General features: G+C 42.4%; 1 protein-coding gene and 1 long non-coding RNA gene across 2 annotated transcripts in view; both read right to left on the reverse strand.

Moving 5' to 3' along the window:
- JAZF1 (JAZF zinc finger 1) overlaps nt 1–21,082 on the reverse strand; it is a 339,131-nt gene that overhangs the window by 237,872 nt on the left and 80,177 nt on the right. The window lies entirely within an intron of this gene.
- On the reverse strand, nt 5,442–9,544 carry LOC130684297 (uncharacterized). The gene is made up of 2 exons (XR_008998516.1): nt 7,425–9,544; nt 5,442–7,383 (listed from the first exon to the last, which is right to left on the reverse strand). It is a non-coding gene; the product is annotated as an uncharacterized LOC130684297 (long non-coding RNA).

Here is a 21,082-nt window from a genome sequence, read left to right on the forward strand (position 1 = left end):
CTTGTGCCTTTACTGTGTTCTGCTATTTCCTTTGAAATGACTTAAAGGGGTGGAGCTCTGAGGGGCCACAAGGAATTTCCAAGTTCACCATGGAAACTGGAGTAGACATTTGGATTATGTGCTTCCAGTCTGGGTTTCTCCTTCACTTTGACCTCTTTTGTTTTCCTCTCCATCTCCTATATGTAAGTCCCATTATATGATATAGATCAAAATAACTGATACTGCAATGACAGCTCTACATGGTAGTACTTAAAAGGAAAAGATGCCTTGTCTTTTCCCATCTTTCTAAAACAGCAGGACATGTAGAAGTCTGGAAAGCTTTCAAAAATGGTGAAAAAATTTGAGAAACACTGCAACAAAACAGATAGTTTTCTAGTTTTTGCACAGCGCCCCAGCTCTACTTTAGGAGGCCACTGGAATGATGATAATGCACCATTTATGGGTAGAGTGGTGTGATGAAAAGAGATCTAGATTCAGGTAAGAAGACTTGCCTGAATTCAAGCACTGGATGGCATTTATTAGCTGTACAATTGTATGCAAGTCATCTTGAAGCCTTTCCAGCTTTAGTTTCTCCATCCATAAAATAGGAATAATTATGCCTGTTTATGTCTCAGAGAGAACCGTTGAGACCATCACACATGCTTATGAAAATGCTTTGTAAAGTGGAAACTAGTGTTAAAAAACGTCATTATTTCTAGAAGCCATTTCCTTCATTCAATCACCCGCACTGCCCTCTTGTGGTGAGAAAGCGGCAATGCTACCCAAAAGGCAAAAGTTCCTTTGTGAATTTAATTATATACTACCAGATTATTTTTATGTAACCAACTCTTGATTGTTAGGCTAGTGGAGAAAGGGGCACTTGACATGGAATATAAAATGAGAAGGATCTACTTGGGTTTTGCTCATTTGTTACCTTGATGCCACAGTCGAGTCTGAATATCAGTAACACAGAGCACAGAGAAAGCTTAAAAATCCTAAATTCATGAAGTGAATCCAGATGTGATACTCCTGCCCACTTTTTCAACCACTAGACAATGATAAAAAAATTTTTTTGGTGGGTGTATTAACAAGAAAAGAACTTGTCTCAGATGAGTTGAGTATTGGTGGGAAGTCCTGCCTTCTCTGCTACTTTGAACATAGATATTCAAAAGCCAGTGGAATTACTCATGAACTGTAGGACCAAAAAGCCATCCATAGATTTGCCAGGACTCTAGAACTAGAATAATAGACTTTCAGAACTAGTAGGAACCTAAGATATCACGTTGTTTCACTTCCTTTCTTTATAGTTGAAAAATCTAAGATCCAGACAATTTGGATCCCGCATGACTTGGATTGGGATGGCTGAATCCCCACTATAGCACACACCATCAAACCAGGCAGCCTCCTGCTTCCATTTTTATCATGTCTTAACTCACAGCTCAAAATAATCTCATTCCCATTCTCTCTGACACTGGTCTACAGCAGTGAGAAAGACTGAAAAATATGGAAAAACTAAGCCATGGGAGCAAAATACAATACTGATAATCATCACTTCAAGGAAATAATTCTGAGAAATCACGGGAGTAGTAAGTCTGCAAACAAAAAATTACTTGAGAGCTTACCCATGGGTTAGAAAATATTAAAATAACAAAAATGACAAGTCAGTTCACAAGAAATCAATAAATGCTGTTGGATTGAATAAACACTCAACCTGGCTCCTGTCTAAAATGTTTCATTAAGAAATATTTAATAATACCCATCATGCAGCAGGCCCTGTTGTAAATGCCTTTCTCCTTATAATCTCATCACAACACCCGGTATGCCGTTAACAACCTTTATTGACGACACACCAGTTTCCAAACCAGAGTGAGCACCATGGATCGGAGAAGTGATCTATTAATGAGGGGCAGACATCAAGGATCCTTAGAAGAAATTGAGGAAGTTGGTAAATTTGGGGCAAAGAAAACCCTGTAGAGAAGAGCACAGGAGAAGCAGCAGGCCCTGTTGTAAATGCCTTTCTCCTTATAATCTCATCACAACACCCGGTATGCCGTTAACAACCTTTATTGACGACACACCAGTTTCCAAACCAGAGTGAGCACCATGGATCGGAGAAGTGATCTATTAATGAGGGGCAGACATCAAGGATCCTTAGAAGAAATTGAGGAAGTTGGTAAATTTGGGGCAAAGAAAACCCTGTAGAGAAGAGCACAGGAGAAGCAGCAGGCAGAGCTAGAGGGAGCTTGGCATTCCTTTGACCTCAGGGCAGAGAGAACACAGCTGGAATGTAACCAAGTTAAGGTAAGGTTTTCGAGACAGACTAAGTTGAGTGTTCCCACTCCTCAGTGACCTGCAATGGAGCACTGCCCCCCACTTATGATAATGACATTATGATGAGAGAAAACATGCAGTTGGCAACTGGGAGATACAGCAACCTTGTCCAGCTTCAACCTGAAGGAAGGAGTCTGGGAAGGGTCTACACCTGCAGAGGATGAGCTTGAAGGGGAAAAATTTCAAGCAAATTTGGGTCATAAGCAGCACCAATAAGGCAAGTACCTGCCATATCCACTACTTGTTACCCCTCCATGCTGGCTTAGGGTGGTTGGTGTAGGGACAGAGAACGGACCTGAGTCTGGAGAACGTGGTGTCCATGCTCCTGGGTAAGTGGTGGGACCTGGTGCACCTGGGTCTGCTCTGACACTGAGCCTTGGCCAGGGGCCTGCCACCTCCTACAGAGCGATGTGGGACAAGACCGGAGGCAATAAAGACATGCAGGGACTTGGTAAAGTGTGAAGGCCAAGGAGCGCGAAGTACTCAAAACCTCATAGAGAATGGTTTAAAATGCACTTGTATTTTGTATTTCCATCTTCCCAAATAGGAAAAGAAAATTTAAGATGGAATGAACTTTTTCTATTTCCCTACATTCACATATTACAATATTCTTATAACAACAAAATTCTCTGCACACACTTAAATAGATCAATACAGTAAAGCTCTATCTACATACCTTTGCTGATAATAGTTTAATAAATGCTTACTGAATAAATCAATGATTGAAGGTAATAATCAGGGGCTAGACAAGCCCATCTCAATTAATGGTATGTTTTGAGATAGCAATAGCAACTGTGTTTATTATTTAAACATCCCTATGCTATTTTAGAATAGAGTATGTTTAATAATTATGAGAAAGTGTATGGTGACTTAAAAATTTAAGGACCAGTAAAGCATACTTCAGATAGGTCTCTGACAAAATGAGGTGAGATTTGATACCATTTTTTGGAAAAACCATGCCAAAGGATCACCTCTCCCTCAAGACAAAGCCCACATGTATGTGTGTGGTGGGGAGGGGGTTATTCACCTTTGGTTCTTGCATCCACGGCTTCTCTGCAGCATTCAACCGCACAGACCAGCACTCACCGAAACCCTCTTTTCTTGGCTCCCCATTTGTCTTAGTCCATTTGGGCTTCTCCAACAAAATGCCGTCAACTAGGTGACTTATGAACAACAGATACAGTTCTGGAGGACAGGAAGTCCAAGAGCAAGGGGCTGGCAGATTCGGGGTGCAATGAGGGCCCATTTTCTGGTTCATAGATGGCAGGCACCTTGTAGCTGTGTCCTCACTTGGCAGGAGGGGTGTAAGGTGACTAATCTCATTCAGGGGTTCCACCTTCATGACCCAGCACCTCCCAAAGGTCTCACCTTCTAATATGTCATCCCCTTGGGGGTTAGGATTTCAGCATAGGAATTCGGGGGTGAGGGGGGCAACACACATTCAGACCACAGCACCGCTGTTCTCCCACCTTGGGCCATTTGTTTTGCTCTTAGGCAGGCCCCTCTTTCTCTATCCAGTCCTGGAGTGTCCTTGTCCTAGAGGATCTTCCTATGTGCTTTTTGCTTCTCACTCCACACATTCTTTCCTTTCCCATGGTTTTAGTGAATATCTGTACAGTAATGGCTCTCAAATCTTTCTCTGGCCTCAACTGCCTATCAGAGGTGTGTACCTGGTGACTCCCCAGGCTCCAGCATGTTCCCGCTTGGAGGTACCATCCTCTGGTCCTTCCCCAGGGGAAAGGCACCACTGTCCACCCAGCCACTCCTCGCCCTGGGGCCTTACCCCTCAGATCCCATAAATCACCAAGGATCATCAGCATCCAGTCAGATCCTAGTCATGGCAACTATGTCTGGGGCTCTGGCTCTACTGCACCCAAATCTACTCCATGCTCCATAAAGCAGACAGAAGCAGCTTCTCAAATGCTAATCTGAACACCTCATCCAAGCTTAAAACCCTACAATGCCTTCCTACAGCCCTTAAGTCAAAACTCCTTAAATTCTAAGGCCCTTCAGGTCCTGACCAATGCCAAGGGCTCCAGCCTCTGACTGACTTCAATACTTTTCTCTCCACCGTTGCATTGCTGTACTCCCAGGATCCGCTTCTGTGAAGTTCTGCCTTAATGCCTGCATCTAAATCAAGTGCCTCTTCCAGATGCTCCTTTTGGGTCCCTTCATGGGCCTCATTTTAGGCCTCCTGCCAAGTCTGTATTTCCCATTTACTTCTTAGTATCCTCACCTAATTCATTTCTAAACCCTTGAAGGTATACATTCCTTAAGGCTGTCTTGGAACCTAGCACCAAGGCTTATCACATGACAGGTGCTCATTATATATTTACTTTTGAGTTAATAAATAATTATTACTACTTTACTCATGAGTACTTGGCCTTTGGGTTATTAATACAAAATGGGAATACCATGGGTTTTAGAAAAAGATAGACCTGGGTTCCCATCCCAGCTTCACAGTTTATAAGCTATGTGATCTTAGTAAAACATAAGGAAGCTTTCTAAGACTCAATATCCAAAGCTGGAGAGGCAGAATAAACCATTCATACGATTACTGTGAGAACTAAAACACGTATGACACAAAGCACGAAGTGCACTCTCATCTTTTCGTTTTTCAAAATCCAGCACTATGAACGTGTTCACCACTGTATCAACACTACCACTGCCTTAACCCTTAGGTCATTAGGGGCATTTCTGAAGTTCGTTATGTGAGCAGTAAGTCTTGCCCATTGGCTCAGCAAATTCATTCAGGGCCCTGAATTACCACTCAAGCAAACTGATATGACTATTGCCTGTCAACCTAAGAATTATAGACATTGCTTCTACGTTTCACATTTTATGGTAACAAGTCTAACAATATAAAAAAATAGTTTGTTCCTTTCCCAGGATGATTGAATGAGAGCAGAAAACAATATGAGTGTATTTTGATAAATACTTCAGGTGCGATGAAGAGTACTAAAATATATGCCAGTCTTTTAAGCACCACACTGCAACCCTTTCTGCTGCCTGCAGAAGACTCTGAAAAAGACCTCTTGCTGCTGGGGGCTTCAAGATTTCTTCCAATGGCTTGTTACTGTTCTTTAAAGGGAATATCATATTTTCCTAAGAAAGCAAAGTTGGGAGAGAGGAATGGAGATAGGAAGGGAGGGAAACAGGATGGGAAGGAGGAAGCAAAGCTAAAACTTGCCCATCACTGCAGGTTTAACAGTCTTGTTCGCCTCCCTATCTCCCCAAAAGGCAAAAACTAACAACAAAAACCTTTTCAGTTCAAATAGTGGCTTTGGAACCAATTACAAAGTACTTTAAGACAATTTTTAAAATTAAAACAATTAAGCTATCCAACAAGTTAAATGAATTGTGGCAGCTGAACACCTACCTCAGAAGTTTGCATTCTGCCCATGGCCTCCCATCCAACCCCCGCCAAATTCCCACACAGTCAATCCTGGCTTCCTGGCCGCTGCGCTTGCAGACTGGAAGAGAAGCATTGCAGTGGCAGTTCTAAGGGCTCTTAAGAAACCCGACTGCCTGAGGGTGACCCCCGCCCAACCTCTACATCTTGGGGAAGCATCATCATGCAGTCCCCAAGCCTCGGGAGGTGGAAAGGAGCTGGCCTAGGCGCAAGTCTGGGCGACTTTCAGTCACTTGAAAACAAGAGAAACTATGTTCTAATTCAGAAAGGATGCTTGTTGTCTTACCCACTTCATGTTATACCCAAGGCTTGCATGTTTCAAGCTTTGTCCTAGAACTCTTAGAGATTCTGACCTAAAACATGACTTTTTTTTGGCTAACTTGCATAAAATTCCAAAGACTAATACTGAATGATTTTTTTAAAATGTCTTCTGATACGTATCATAACTGTTTAAAATGTCCCTTTTGGTGTAAAATGAATGATCCAACACCTAAATATAGAGTATTTCCTTAGAAAAAACTGAAGAAAATGAGCAATAAGAAGCCCTCTTTATTATTTAAATATTTTCTCTTTAGAGTATATAAAACTTGAAATTTTTATGTGTAGCTAAGGTCTTCATAAATTTACAAATAGGTAAATTGAACACTCAGAAATCTATTCCTTTAAACATCCCCCAGAACTAAGACTTCATATTCAGAGTGTCATCCCGAGCGACTTTTTATGACCAAGTTATAAACCCCTTCAAAAACGGGGTTTACAATGTAAGTGTTGACATCATGTTAACTATTGCTCTGCAAACAGAGCCAGTAATCAAGACACATTATATTTATGAGGCAGGTAAAAGTCTGTGCCCATTAATCACAAAGCCATATTGACAGATTCTAAGTTTGAGGTCTAGGAAAATTAATGTGTCCCATTTCTTGCATTATTGAGACCAAGAAGAAAATCTGCAGGCATTTTTATAATTGTAAAATGACATTTTTACAGAATCAGGGAAGCTGCTGTGCTGAAACCTTTTATTTACACCTGCTATGGTCAGATTTTGCACATCTGTAAACTACTAGAGATTTTCTTTCACATAGATAATTCATGAGAATGACGTGCATTTGCACAAACACAGCCTTTAATGGAGGACCATTACTGTTATGAATTTTATGTATCTATCAGCCTAACCTACATTGAGGCCACACCAAATTGTGATTAATTACCAAAGGAATATTCCACTCCTACATCATAATTCAACATTCTTACATAAAACAATCTAAAATGTCAGCACTCTGTCTTTATGACATCATGCCATCCCAGTAATCCTGTTTTACAAGTAAATTCCTATTATACATTAATAAGGGCTATTAGTGGCTAAACATCTTGCCTCCCCAGTAATGACTTGGTTGAAGGCAATTAGGAAAGCCAGGTGCAGTTGAGCTGGGTACTCATAAAAGTTTTAAATTTTACTATTTCCGTTTGATTTGGGGGGAGTGCATTCCCATCTGCCCAAATTAAAGAGGAAGCTATGTCCATGGTTTTCAGCTGTTGTGAGTTCTGCCCATTAATGATAACCGCCTTTAATATTTCTTTGTTCTTTGAAACTGATTATCTGAGGAGTTCAAGTTTCATCCTGAACATCAATATTTCACAGTCTGTCAGAATGGTTACATGCACTTATGTGCACGGGCACGCGCACACACTCTCACACACTCACACACACACACACACACACACACACACACAGTCCCAGGGTTAACAGAGCAGCACCTTCATTTAAGACTTTCTGGGGCAGCCCTGAGTAGTAAAATTGATGCATGAAAGAAAGAACTTTACTCACTTTGTTAACATGTTTTTGTTGTGATTAGCTTGGGTCAGTGGAGGAGGCATCAAATTAAAGTTTTATGTCATAATAGGAGCGATGATTTTCCCATTACAAGAAAATCAATTTCCTTCTACAAACTACAAACACTACATAAAAGAATTAATAAGTGTAAAGACTTAACACATCTGAAGCAAGAGAAAAGGTTACCTCTGATGATGACAAATATCCTTAGAAGTACAATTTTAAAAAGAGTTATTTAACAGCTTACCCACGGTAGCAGTACCCTGGGAAATTTTCCTACCAGAATTAATACAGAATTCACTGATTCCTCCATTTACCTACTTATGTTTTTTCTTCTCTTTACTCTATAACTCACAGTAGTCAGTTTGATTTACTTTTTAAGTAATAGCTGTATGTTATAAAGTTTTATGATATCAAATGACTGAATTAGCAAGGTTTTGTGCTTTATCAACAAGTTATATGATGTTCTACATATTAATGATCAGATAAACAAAAGTAACTGTGTACCAGCTGCTAATCCAAGGACCAATTTCATCCTGAAAAGCGATGTAAATCCTGTTATTGACAATGAGACAGGGTCTCACTTTGATTTCAAGAACACACTGGGGAGAACCATCCTATGAACTTAACTTGTTTGGGTGACTTGGTCCAAGGGCCCTTTTTAAAAGTGAAAAATCATACTCCATCTAATTTTGGAGGGCAAAATGGATAATATGATCATGTCTGAACAAAAATAGTTTTCAAACTTGATTCCTAATTTCCTTTCTTGGCTGTTGGGGTATTTTCCTTTTTTGTTTGCTTTTATTTTTTAGGAAAACCTAAATTTACCAGGACAGATTTAAGAGAAAAAAAAAAGAGAGAGAGGTGTAGTTCTACTCCAGAAAATACCACGGCTCAGATATGCACCAGTAGTTTGCATGAATAACCCATCTCCCCATCTTCTGAGGACAAAATCACAGGAAACAAAGTTCCTCTCCTTACAGTTAATTGTCACCTGCTTCTTAACAGAGAACATTTTGTTGAGGACTTGTATACTTAGGATATTAAGCTTCAGAATGTATTCATTTTGGTTTTTCTGATTTACAGCAGGGAAGAGGCCATTTATTTATTTGAAACAAGGAGTATGAAAACCTAACCCTGGCTTTGTCCTGTTTCCTCTCTTTTCCTTGTCATCGTCAACAACTCTTCTCCTATGGAAGAACGTTAAAAACGTCAGTTTTAAAAGGGAAAAAAATAATCACCATTAGCACTCTCACATATTCTTTCTCCTCCCTGACCTTCTCCCTAGAAGGAATGCAGGAGGTAAAGAAAGGGATCTGACCAAGGGTCTTTATGTCTTTCAAGCAATTACCAGGCAGGCCCATTTCCCACCAGGTATCACCCTGCCTGCCAACTTCTGAACTACATTCAAAGCCTCTCCCACAGGTTAGATGCCCTACGTTGACAGAGCCTTCAAACCAGGTGGTGTGAAAACAAGCCCCTTAATGGAGCTTCCAAAGAGCTAACATCCCTATGGCTGGCTGCAACTGCCCTGAAAGGACAATAATACCGAAGCATGGTAACACAGCGCAGCTCCAACTGAAATGGTGCTCTGAAAACCTCATCACTTTTTAAAGTACAATTTCTTCATTGCTGTATAAGTCTGTCTTCCACATGGCTAAATCTTTTTGTTGTTGTTGATTTTGAGATATTTTTTGTTGTTGTTAGGAGCTAGCTTCCTAACAGACTCCCAGTATCTTATAATGAAATTCAGTAATTCATTAATAAATGCTATTGGTGGCTTGCTTCTTGCCAGCAAGGTACAACTAGGTTGCAGGTAATTAGACATGCAGGCTCCATTGTGGAATGTGTTTTCCTGTCCCTAATTACAGGGGAAAATCTCAGTAAGTTCCAGTTTTAACAGGAGCACTTCCTGCTGCAGAGATCAAAGTTGGAGGTGAGTGTGAGGAAGTCTAGCCTGACTTGTTTAAGGAGTGTCTTCTCTTCCTTCTATCTCCAAACCCTACCCTACCGTCCCCCAAAGGGAAGGAGGCCTGTCTCCATTTCTGGGGAGTGCTCCTCTGATCCTCCTCGGCTGGAAAACTCTATTATTTTCACCTGCCAAACCATCATTATGCCACTAAATAATTCTTTGCATTCTGTTGCCTCATGTATCATCATCTTTTTTTTTAAAGGGATAGGTAATTATGTGAGCTTTCATAATTTCTCTAAGGATAAATTCATTCTTAAACTACTAAGGGGCTTGATTTCCACATTAATTCCTCTTTCCTAGGTCATTTTAATTTATCACCTCTGAGCTAGGTTGGTCAAACAAAGCACTGCCTACATTCATCACACTGTCAACCACCACCAATTTTCAACAAGAATAAAAATGTTACCTGTGACATAGTTCCCACTTGGATATACCCTGTCATCAGATTACATTCTAGTGGGCAATATGGGAAAAAACAATACAGAGACTAAAGTAGTGACAGCACTGGATATTTAAGGAAATTTAAATTTAAACAGTTACAGCCTCTTTCTTATACACATACTAACCATGATTTGCCAAAACTATGCTTCTGTTAAAAAAAAATAAAGGCAAGAGAAACAAGGAACTCAATAGTAGAATTATACTAGGGCTAAAAAGTCCATGTTAGATTTGGGTCTCCAAGAATATAACCACAGGCACCCCCAAATTCATCATGGTGCTGATGTCAGTCAAGAGTCAGGGCTCCAGGGCCGCCTGTTAAGGCTTCAACCCCAACATCCACTGTAGATACTGGTCAAGTTACTTAACCTCTCTAAACCCCACTTTTATCAACTGTCATTTAGCGAATAAACCTCCCTCATAGGCTGTAGTGAGAGTAGACAGGACACTGCCTATATAGTCCTTACCATGCCTAGAACAGCTCATAAACTCAATGAACGTGTATTGGCATCATCATTATCATTGACAAACCTCTCTGCTTATCAAAGATGCAGGCTTTCAGTTAGAATGCAGTTTGAATATCGGGTTTTCTCCAATTTCTGTAACTGCTTAACTTGCCCATTCTTTATCTTATTGTTCATAACTTTTATAAATCAAGGTATAAGAACCTACAGTTTGCTGTTAATAATAAATTTTAGGCCAATTTATGTGCCAAATGGAGACTATTTTAGGGTTATAATGCATTCTTAACATTTAACATTTTCTATTCTATCTAGACAAAGTAATAGCTAACTCTCTCTATATTCTAATCATCCCACCTAAGCAGCACAGCACCCCCTCTGACACAGGTATTGTTACCTCCATGTGATAGAGGAGAATGAGGCTTTGCTGTTTAACTTACCCAAGGCCACAAGGTTAGTTACTGATGGGGCCTGGATGGAGGACGTTATCGGACTTGTAACTCCTCATCTGGCCTTCCTCTTTTCCTACTCAAGTCATTTTTTCTCCTATTTCATGGATGTTTTTTGTTTCAGTTGTTTATTTAAAATTGTATTAGAAGTATTATGTTTCTAATTCTACAAGGTGAAATAACATTATTTTATATACTTTTGAGAGTTGTACTTTTTCTATCACCCTGAACTTTAATTTTCATTATGTCTCAAAGAGAAGTCTGTATTTTCATGAGTATTTAATGTTTCCCTCTAACAGTCATGCTATTTTTCACAATTATTAAAAGCCACAGTTGTTAAAGCAGGTATTTATGAGGTACTTATCCTTGTTCTGACTATGCTACCATAACAATTTTTGCCACTAAGAACATTTTTTAATAGTTTAATTTTTTAATTTAGGTATTACTCCTATTAAGTTCACTTTTAGAGAGAGGGAATAAGGTTTTAATTTCTTATATGCTCTTAAAAATCAACTTAATATTAACCTGAAAGAAAAATGAATCCTGAATGTAGAGCAGACTGTTAACTTAAATATGTGTATAATAAAATCAGAGGGAAATCTGTTTAATGTAAGATTTGTGTATTACTTCTGCATATTAAAATTCAGAAATATACTTCCATATCCATATCTGTCAGGACAGTGTGTGTGTGTGTGTGTGTGTGTGTGTGTGTGCATCCTAATAAGGAAAGTACTACCTTGTTTTAAATTATAAGGATCCTTGAATCCCATTTGATAGAATTTAAAGGACTCAGCTTTCATCTTAGTATGCCAATAGATCACAACCTTGTAACACCAACTTAGCAATAACATTTCATGCAGTTCAAGTTTGTTACCCCGAAAAAACATTTTTGCTAGAAAGTCTTAACAAGTCCATAGCAACACTTGACTTCCAGTTAAAAGAGGTTAAGATTTTGGGAACCTCTTAGATATCCTCTTTGTCTTCTGATTGGGGACATACATGGAGTGCCACACATGACTCCATGTGTGTAAGTAAACATTGTGCTTACACATTTACAGAAGGGAACCAATGGACAGGAGTTCGTGTTTCAATTATCACCATAATTAGTTTCAAAAATTACTCTTTAAAATCTCACAGCAATAATCTAAATTTTAATATTCCATCTTAGGAAAAAGAAAGCAGAGAGTCATCCCAACCATTGCCAAAGTAGAAAAAGAAGGAAATGAAAAGATCACATTTTCAAAAATGACTCCACTTATTTTGGTTTTCATTTGGTTAAAATAGGGAGTTTGATTGAACTTTCAAAAGTGTTAAAAAATTGTAAGGGGCAGGAGAACTGCTTAAACTACTTCATAGAACAGCTTTTAGAAATAGTCACAGATAAATAATATGCTAGTTCCTATCATTCAAATTTCTTCACTAAAACATGTCCTTGAAGGATTTCTACAGGCTGTTCTAGTTCTACTTAGCTGAGTCCTAGTTCGCATGTGTATTTGAAGAACATTAAGGGGCACATCTTTGAAAAAATCTTTGTGATGTTACAACATCTGTCTCATCATCCCCTATTCCCCACCCATTAGTTAGAATCAGTGAATTTGATATTGCAATTTAAAAGGTACTGATTGAATAACTTCAAACTTAATTCTCTGATAATCCTGACTCTTGATCTGTCACCATTTAGATATCTTTTCAACTTGCTGAAAATTTTCCTGGTATATGAGCATTTCACATGGCTAAAGTCCATCCAGGTCTACCGGGCAGTGAGTTCACTGGGTTGGTTTACTGATAAGTTGCTAAGCTAGCAGGACACAGCCCACTGAGGGGGAATGAAGGGGCTCAGAGGTGATATTCCAATTCTCTCGACTGAGCCCAGAGCCACCCCCACTGCCAGGTACCAGGTGCTGAGTCCTCCTTCTCAGATGCCGTAGCGTGCCCCCCGCCCCCGCCCCCAGCAATGCCTGCAAACAAGACAATAACATAGACACCTTTTAGTATATTCTTAACTCTGAACACAGAGTAAGACGGCGGGGTAAGAGGGTAACAGGAGAAAAGAATGAATTCAGTGCTCAGTAAAACTTGCTCCTTCCCCTTCACTATCCCATTCATTCATTCACAAATATTTATCAAGTGCAACAATCACATCATAAATGTGGAGATAACTACGAGAAATACCAAGGCCCCAGCCCTAGTGGACCCTACATGTTTGTGCAGTGAAAGCAAGAGACAGACCATAACCATGTAATCACATAAATAAGATCATGTCAGAAAGTGGTAACTGTTCCATGTCTCAAAGGTGGGAAAAGCACTTAAGTCCAAAATGCGGCAACACTATATGAGTCAGCAATATAATTCTTTGCAATAAAAGTCTAAGTTCTATTTTCTCTGTGGCAATAAGACTTTTGTATTTTTTAATCAAGAAAGAATCTAAAAACAAATAGCTGTCTGCCTATGCAGTATTGATCCTTCCCTTTCTCCACTAACACACATCCCTAACGTTCACCCAGAATAAAGGCTACTTTTCCATAGCTGGCAAGTGGCAGGGCAGAAACTGAAGGGCCAGCTCTCTAAACATCAGAGGTCACAATCCTTCCAGGCCCTATCTTAGGGCTGCCCCACTCTGCCTGTTGTCTATAAACTATGCTGCTCCAAGGGCCTGGAGAGGCTGACTGGTGGGCTTCTGTCCTAGAAACATAAGCTAACTTGTTTGTGATTCTATACATGTTAATTAGCTCTATTTCTAGATTCCCGTCTGCTGAAAAACAGCCACCTGTCTTATAGGAAGGCCCCGAGGGAAGAATGAACCATTAGGCACAGAGGACTTGGAAATTCCTGGATGGAAACAGGAGCCAGCAGACCCAAGGCCTCTCCTTCCACACAAGGCACCAGCTCCACCCCCACTTCCTTCATGATTCTGCTCATAGACGTTAAAAATGCCTCCTTTCCTCTACTGCCCTCAACTTTCCCATCAAAGCAGCACAGGAAGGCAGAAGAAAATAAATATCCAGAAATATATCTGAAGTCCCACCAAAAAAGAAGCCCTGCCTAGAAACACAGGCACCCGGAGAGAGCACAGTCCTCATGCCGTTGCTTGGCTTCCTCCCAATATCTCTATGTCCCAAGAGTTCGGTTTCTCCCAATCTATGAGAAGCTCCCCACGGCATCAAGACCAAACTACTCAGACTAGTTTCCAGGGCTTCACCCAGTCTATCCCATCCATCCTTCAAGTCTTCATTTTCATCCGTCTCTTCATTCTCCATCAAACGCACTGGTTATTTTATGCATTCACTTGTTCTGCTCTTCTGGACCTCCTGGGCCAGACTCCCCACCTTGAGCAGTCCCCTGCCTCCTGCTGATCCTCAGTCCTTCCTGAGGAGCCTCTGCTATCTTCCGACGGGCAGTGATTGTTCTCTCCGACCCGTGGGCCCCCACCAGGCACTACCATAGGCCGGCAATAACAAAATACCGTCTGGGCGGTCTAAGCGACAGACCGCAGCTCCGCAGGCCAGCAGTCCCAGACCAAGGCGCCAGCCAGCTTGGGCCCTGGGGAGAGTCCCCTTCCTCCTGTGTCCTCACACGGCAGTGTTTTATTCAGTTAGCAGCCCACGCCTGAGTGAGCTTTCCTCTTCTGACAAGGGCATCAGCCCTATCAGACTAGGACCCCACCCTCATGGCCTCATTTAACCTTCATCACTTCCTCACCAGTCCTATTTCCAAACAGTCACATTCTGGGTTAGGGTTTCGCCGAATCAGCTGCGGGCAGGGGCCAAACTTCAGTCTATAACGGAGGGAGAGTAGTAGATGTCAGACAGACAGTAAGGGAGAGGGGTGAGCAGAAGTTAGAGGAGGCACTGAAGACAGAAGGGAGAGGCAGAGACTGTACTTTTGGAGTTGAGAAAAATAGCAACAAGGGAAATGAGAGACCCTGAGGGTAGGGTTCTCTGAATGGTGGTGTGGGGGGAAAAAAATATATGTGTAAAAGTCAACAGTGTTATGTTATGCAGCAAAACAGAATATAACAGGAAGCAGCCCTTGTTACTCTCTGATGGTCACAGACATTTGACTGGACCACGTGACTTGGAAATGACCTTTACTCTCTTATCATAAAAGCAACAGAAACCCCTCATAGACATAATATTGAAAAACATAAGTATTCACTGAGCTGACGAAAAACCTCTTTCATCCAATTAAACATTACCGCTTTAAGTGCATTAAGGATTTATAGAAGGACTATACCTTTCACAGTCATGCATATCGGTTGACAGAGGAGTCATAAACAATTAAGTTCACAAAATAGAATTGCAGCTCAAATCTGTGACGGACAATTAATTTTCTTACTAGAGGACACGCAACGGAATATTTTTAAAACTCTGTCATTATGAATTCATTTTTTAAAAAATTCTCAAATCGTATCTCCCAAATAAACTGACAACACTAACTCTCCAGTGTGGAAACAGGAGGGGGATCCTGTGAATAAAACACTGGCTTACACTGCCCTCTGCTGGTACACTTACCACATTTCAAGTTCCTTAGTTAACAAAGTTGCCACAAGACAGTTCAGTATTTTGAAGGAGCAAATTCAAGCCTAATTACTAAAAACAGGTTATGGAAAATATTACTAAGTGGCTTAAATACCATCTGCACCACATCAGGCACACATTCCTAATGAAAAGGGCACATGTGTGGGAAGAGGTGGTGCCAAATCACATCTGCTAACCTAATATAAAGGGTTTTTTAACTAACTCTGTAAAATATGCATTAAATTCACAATAATGCCTTTAATTTGCCCCCCTTTACCATCTAACCCAACCAACTTTTCAGAAAATAAACAGATATAGTAAAAAAAATTATATGTTGGCTCCACCACTGCAATTCAGCCCCTGCTTAAATCAGCTCAGCAATAAATAACTGCATGTTACTGAAGTTTACAAAATTCAGTTTCTGAGTATAGGCTTTTTTTTTAATTTAGAAGTTGCTAATTTGCCAGAATGTTGTTGAAAACATGCCATTTGTTTAAACACACATACATCAGCCTCCCTTAAAATGATTATAGCGTCACTCAAAAGTCTAAAGCATTTATTAGGTGTCTCTAATTTCACAGAACATTTTACTAAGTCTTGTATATATGAGTTAAGCCAAATCCTTGCCTCAGAGCTTGTTTTCTAAAATAGATGGGAGTAACATACACTGACACAATGGAACAAATAGCACAGGTGTTGGGAGCCACACAAAGACAACAAGATGGCCACAGTTCATGAGGTTCCTGCTTCACTTCCTGGAGATTAGCTGCGAGCCCGCGCGCGCCAACAAGGAAGCCCGCGCGCGCCAAGAGATACTCTTCTCCCCCTCCTTCCCCATTATCATATACCAATCAGAATGTAACTCGCTGCGCCTGCAGCCAATCCCCTGCTTACAAGTATCCTATGGTCCACTCTGCCCCTGAACACTGGTGTATATCTACCCCCGTCTTACAATAAAATTTGAAGGCTTGATCAGAATACTGTCTTGCCTTCGCTCTTCTCTCGCCCTCATTTTCTTTCAGGTCGGATCCCCCTCGTCCCCACAAATAACTAGGTCCCGCTGGACGGGACAAGTGGCGCCCAACGTGGGGCTCGAGGCGCGGATCCTTCACAGGCGGACCCCCGAGTAAGATATCGTCTGGCCAGACCCCTTCTTGATGAAACAATAGGAGACGCCTTTCGCCGCTCACGGAGGTCGTCGTCCCTGGTGAGTACCGGCCGCCTTACAAGAAAATGGGAACTAGATTAAGTAAAGAAGCGGTCTTCATAAGAGACCTAAAAAGTTCACTTAGGGAGAGAGGAGTTCGAGTTAAAAAGAAAGACTTGGTAAAGTTTTTTATTTTTGTTGATGAAGTCTATCCGTGGTTTATCATTAATGGCCCCGAAATTCATCCTAAAAAATGGCAGAAAGTAGGTAGAGATTTAAATGATTATCTTATCAAAAACGGCCCTGACTCTGTTCCTGTTTCAGTATTTTCCTATTGGGGTCTTATCAGAGATATTGTTGAAAATACTGACCCTGATAAACGTCAACTCTTGTCAGTGGCAGAATATTGCCTCCGCCCCCTATCTCGGGCGGCCTCAAAATCGTCTCTTTCGAGTGATCCCCCTGCCCCAAAATCGGCTAAATCCCCCTCCCCTAGCCCGACACCATCTTTGCTCGGTGCCCTCCATGATACCCCTCCCAAATGTTGCATTTATCCGCCTCTCCCTCGAGATTCGGACTTTGTCGATACACAAAAGGTTTTTCCAGTCGTGACTAAGAGCCAAAATGGCGAACCTTTAGATCCGGGAGACGCGGCTGAACTAGAAGACGAGGCGGCCAGGTATCACAACCCAGATTGGCCCCTTGCCGCCCCGTCGCTTAACCCCCCTTCTTACACACCCCCAGTTTTGAAAGGAGCCTCTTACACTCCCCCTATTCGGCCTCCCAATGTTTGCGCCCCGGCCTTTTTGCCCCCGTCGGCCCCTCCGCTACCCCCTCCGGCTCCCGGTCCTGTTGGCCCCCCTACCAGCACTGAAGACCTAATAGCACAGATAGTAGAACAAAGAATAACTTGCCATCTCCAAAAATTAGTTGTCTCCCAACCAGTTCGTCCCGCATTATATTCGCAAAGGGGCCTCTCTAAGAAACCGCTTACAGCCACACAACCTAAAAGACAACCTAAAAAACTGCTCTTTCCTGTTCTTACCCGGGCCTCCGCCCGCTCTGGCCCCACCTCCACAACACATAGCCCGGAGGAGGGCGATCTTGAAAGCGACGGCGAAGACGCCCCTGCTGCTCAGGAAATAGAAAGTGAGGGAGAGGAGCAGGCTGAGCCAGAGCCGGCCGAGCCTGCCGATGGCCCTAGAGAATTTCACAAAATCCATTTCAAAAGCTTAAAAGAGCTGAACGCGGCCGTCAAAGCTTATGGCCCCAATGCCCCTTTTACCCTTTCTGTTCTTGATTCGCTGTCTCGAGGAGGACATTTACTCCCAGGTGAATGGCTGCGTATAGTCCAGGCTGTGCTTACCCGTGGTCAGTTTTTAACTTGGAAGGCAGATTTTGCTGACCGCTGTCAGACCATCGCTGCTGCCAATGTAAAAGACCCTCATTCCCCAACAGCGTCCTGGACTTTTGATAAGCTTACGGGACAGGGCAGATATATCTCTGAAACCAGGCAGCAGCGCCTTCCCCTTGGTCTTTTATCTCAAGTGAAAGATGCCGCTTTGGGCGCTTGGATATCACTCCCTGCTTCCGGGACTGCTAACACTCCTCTAACTAAGATCACTCAAAGCTCGCAAGAAGACTATAGCGAATTTGTTAGCAGACTGTTAGAGGCCGCCGAAAGGACCCTTGGTTCCGCGGCTGCCAATGATAAGATTGTAAAACAGCTAGCCTATGAAAACGCCAATTCGGCATGTCGAGCCGTCCTCCGCGGTAAGACTCGAGACAAAACTCTTGATGAAATGCTGAGAATGTGTAGAGATGTCGATCCTTTTACATCCAAAGTCCAAGCCCTTTTAGCTGTAGGTGCCGCTGTTCAAACTCCCCCGGCTTCTTATCCTCCTTCCTTCCCCAGGGGCGCACCGCCTATGCGTAACTGCTTTAAATGTGGACAGCCAGGCCATTTCGCTCGCCAATGCCCTACCACAGCTCCTCCTCCTAGAGTTGGGTCAGTCCCCGGTATTTGCCCTCGCTGCCATAAGGGGCGGCACTGGGCCAAAGAGTGCCGTAACAATCCAACAAATCCTTTTTACAGTACCACAAATCCTTTCACCCCCCCTTTTCAGGGAAACGGGCTGAGGGGCCAGCCCCGGGCCCCCCAGCCAATTCCATTTCAGCCGGCCTCGGGGAACAGCCTAGCTGTAGCACTCCCGCCCTCTATCGGGCCACACCCGGGAGTGCAGGACTTGACCTCTGTGCCTCCTCCTCAACAATATTAACGCCTGAAGAGGGAATTACAATTATTTCCACAGGAATTTATGGCCCACCTCCCAAAGATACTTATTTTCTAATTTTAGGGCGAGCTTCCACCACAATAAACGGCCTTATTGTCCATCCTTCCTTAGTTGACAATGACTATACTGGAGAAATAAAAATTCTTGCTAGTGCCCCCCAGTGCCCTGTCAGCATTATGAAAGGTCAGCGCCTTGCGCAGGCGCTCCCCCTCCCTTTAAGTACATCTCACCCTGCTATTCATAAGCAGCGAGGCTCCTCTACCCCAGGTTCTTCAGACTTATATTGGATCCAAGCTATTACTAAAGAACGCCCCACTCTTAAACTTAAGATCCAAGGAAAAGTATTTGAAGGAATTTTAGATTCGGGGGCCGACTCTACGGTCATATCTCAGGCTTCATGGCCCTCCAGCTGGCCCTTACACGCTTCCTTGACCCATCTACAAGGAATTGGGCAGTCAAGAAACACCTTACAGAGCTCACAGTTATTAAACTGGGAAGATGAAGAAGGAAATACCGGATTCATTCAACCCTTCGTAGTTCCTGGGTTGCCGGTAAATCTTTGGGGAAGAGATATCCTCTCTCAAATGAAGGTCATCATGTGTAGCCCTAATGAAGTTGTAACACAGCAGATGCTTTCACAGGGTTACCTCCCTGGTCAGGGGTTGGGCAAACTAAAACAGGGAGATCCCAACCCGATACTGGCCACGCCTAAGATAGACCGCTCAGGTTTAGGGTTTGAAAAACATTTTTCGTAAGGGCCGTTGCTCCTCCTGCACTCCAGGCAGACAAGATTACTTGGAAAAGTGATGTTCCTGTCTGGATCGATCAATGGCCCCTTACCACTACAAAATTAAATGCAGCCATAGAGTTAGTGCAGGAACAGCTGGCTGCTGGACATATTGAACCTTCTACATCCCCTTGGAACACCCCAATCTTTGTAATCCAAAAGAAATCAGGCAAGTGGAGGCTCCTACAAGACCTCAGGGCGGTTAATAAGACTATGGTCTCTATGGGCGCATTACAACCGGGAATTCCCTCTCCAATAGCCATCCCTAAAGGGTATGTCAAATTAGTAATTGATCTAAAAGATTGCTTTTTCTCCATACCTTTGCATCCTGATGATTGCAAACGTTTTGCCTTTAGTATACCCATTACCAATTGTGTAGGGCCTTCTCCCCGGTTTCAGTGGAGAGTTCTCCCACAAGGAATGGCCAACAGCCCTACTCTTTGCCAAAAGTTTGTAGCCCAGACTATAGACCCCTTTAGGTTGCTCTTCCCCACTTTGTATATTATCCATTATATGGATGATATTCTTCTTGCCGGTCCTGACCAGCAACAGCTCTATGCGGCCAGTCAACAGCTAGTCACTGCCCTCCGAGATCGAGGACTACAAATTTCCCCAGAAAAAGTCCAGGTCCACCCCCCCCAACTATTTTTAGGCTTTGAATTATTTTCTAATAAAATCCTCACTCAAAAAATTCAGTTAAAGAGAAGCTCCTTAAACACTCTTAATGATTTTCAGCGTCTGCTAGGAGACATCAACTGGCTCAGGCCTTATTTAAAGCTGACCACCGGAGAGTTAAAGCCCTTGTTTGATGTCCTACGTGGAGACCCTGATCCTTCCTCCCCCCGCTCGCTTTCATCAGAAGCACAAAGGGCATTAACCATTGTAGAGCGGGCTATTTCTGAACAGACCATTAGCTACTTCTCTCCACATCTAAGTTTGTGGCTACTCATTTTCCCTACCCCCTTCTCCCCTACAGGAGTCCTTTGGCAAAACCATCCACTATTTTGGGTTCATTTGCCAGCCTCCCCCCCTAGAGTCTTAGCTACCTATCCTCAATTAGTTGCTGCCCTTTTACGTTTAGGCCGAGAGGCAGCTCTCAAGTTGTTTGGGAGAGACCCTGAAGTTATAACCCTCCCATACAATACATCTCAATTACAATGGCTTATTCAACATGATGATGATTGGGCAATTAGCTGCACCTCCTTCCATGGGACAATAGATAATCATTACCCTGCAGACAGATTAGTCCAGTTCCTTCAAAAGACCCCGGTTGTCTTTCCCAAAAGGACTAAAACCACGCCAATTGCTGGGGCCGTAATGGTGTTCTCTGATGGGTCCTCCTCCGGTATAGCCGCTTTCAGTATTAATGGGCAAGTTACCCGAATACAGACAGACCTCTCTTCTGCACAACTTGTTGAACTAACTGCAATAATCAAAGTTTTTGAGCTTTTAATAGATGCCCCC

This window comes from Manis pentadactyla, chromosome 7, assembly GCF_030020395.1.
Source record: "Manis pentadactyla isolate mManPen7 chromosome 7, mManPen7.hap1, whole genome shotgun sequence".
NCBI lineage: Eukaryota > Metazoa > Chordata > Mammalia > Pholidota > Manidae > Manis > Manis pentadactyla.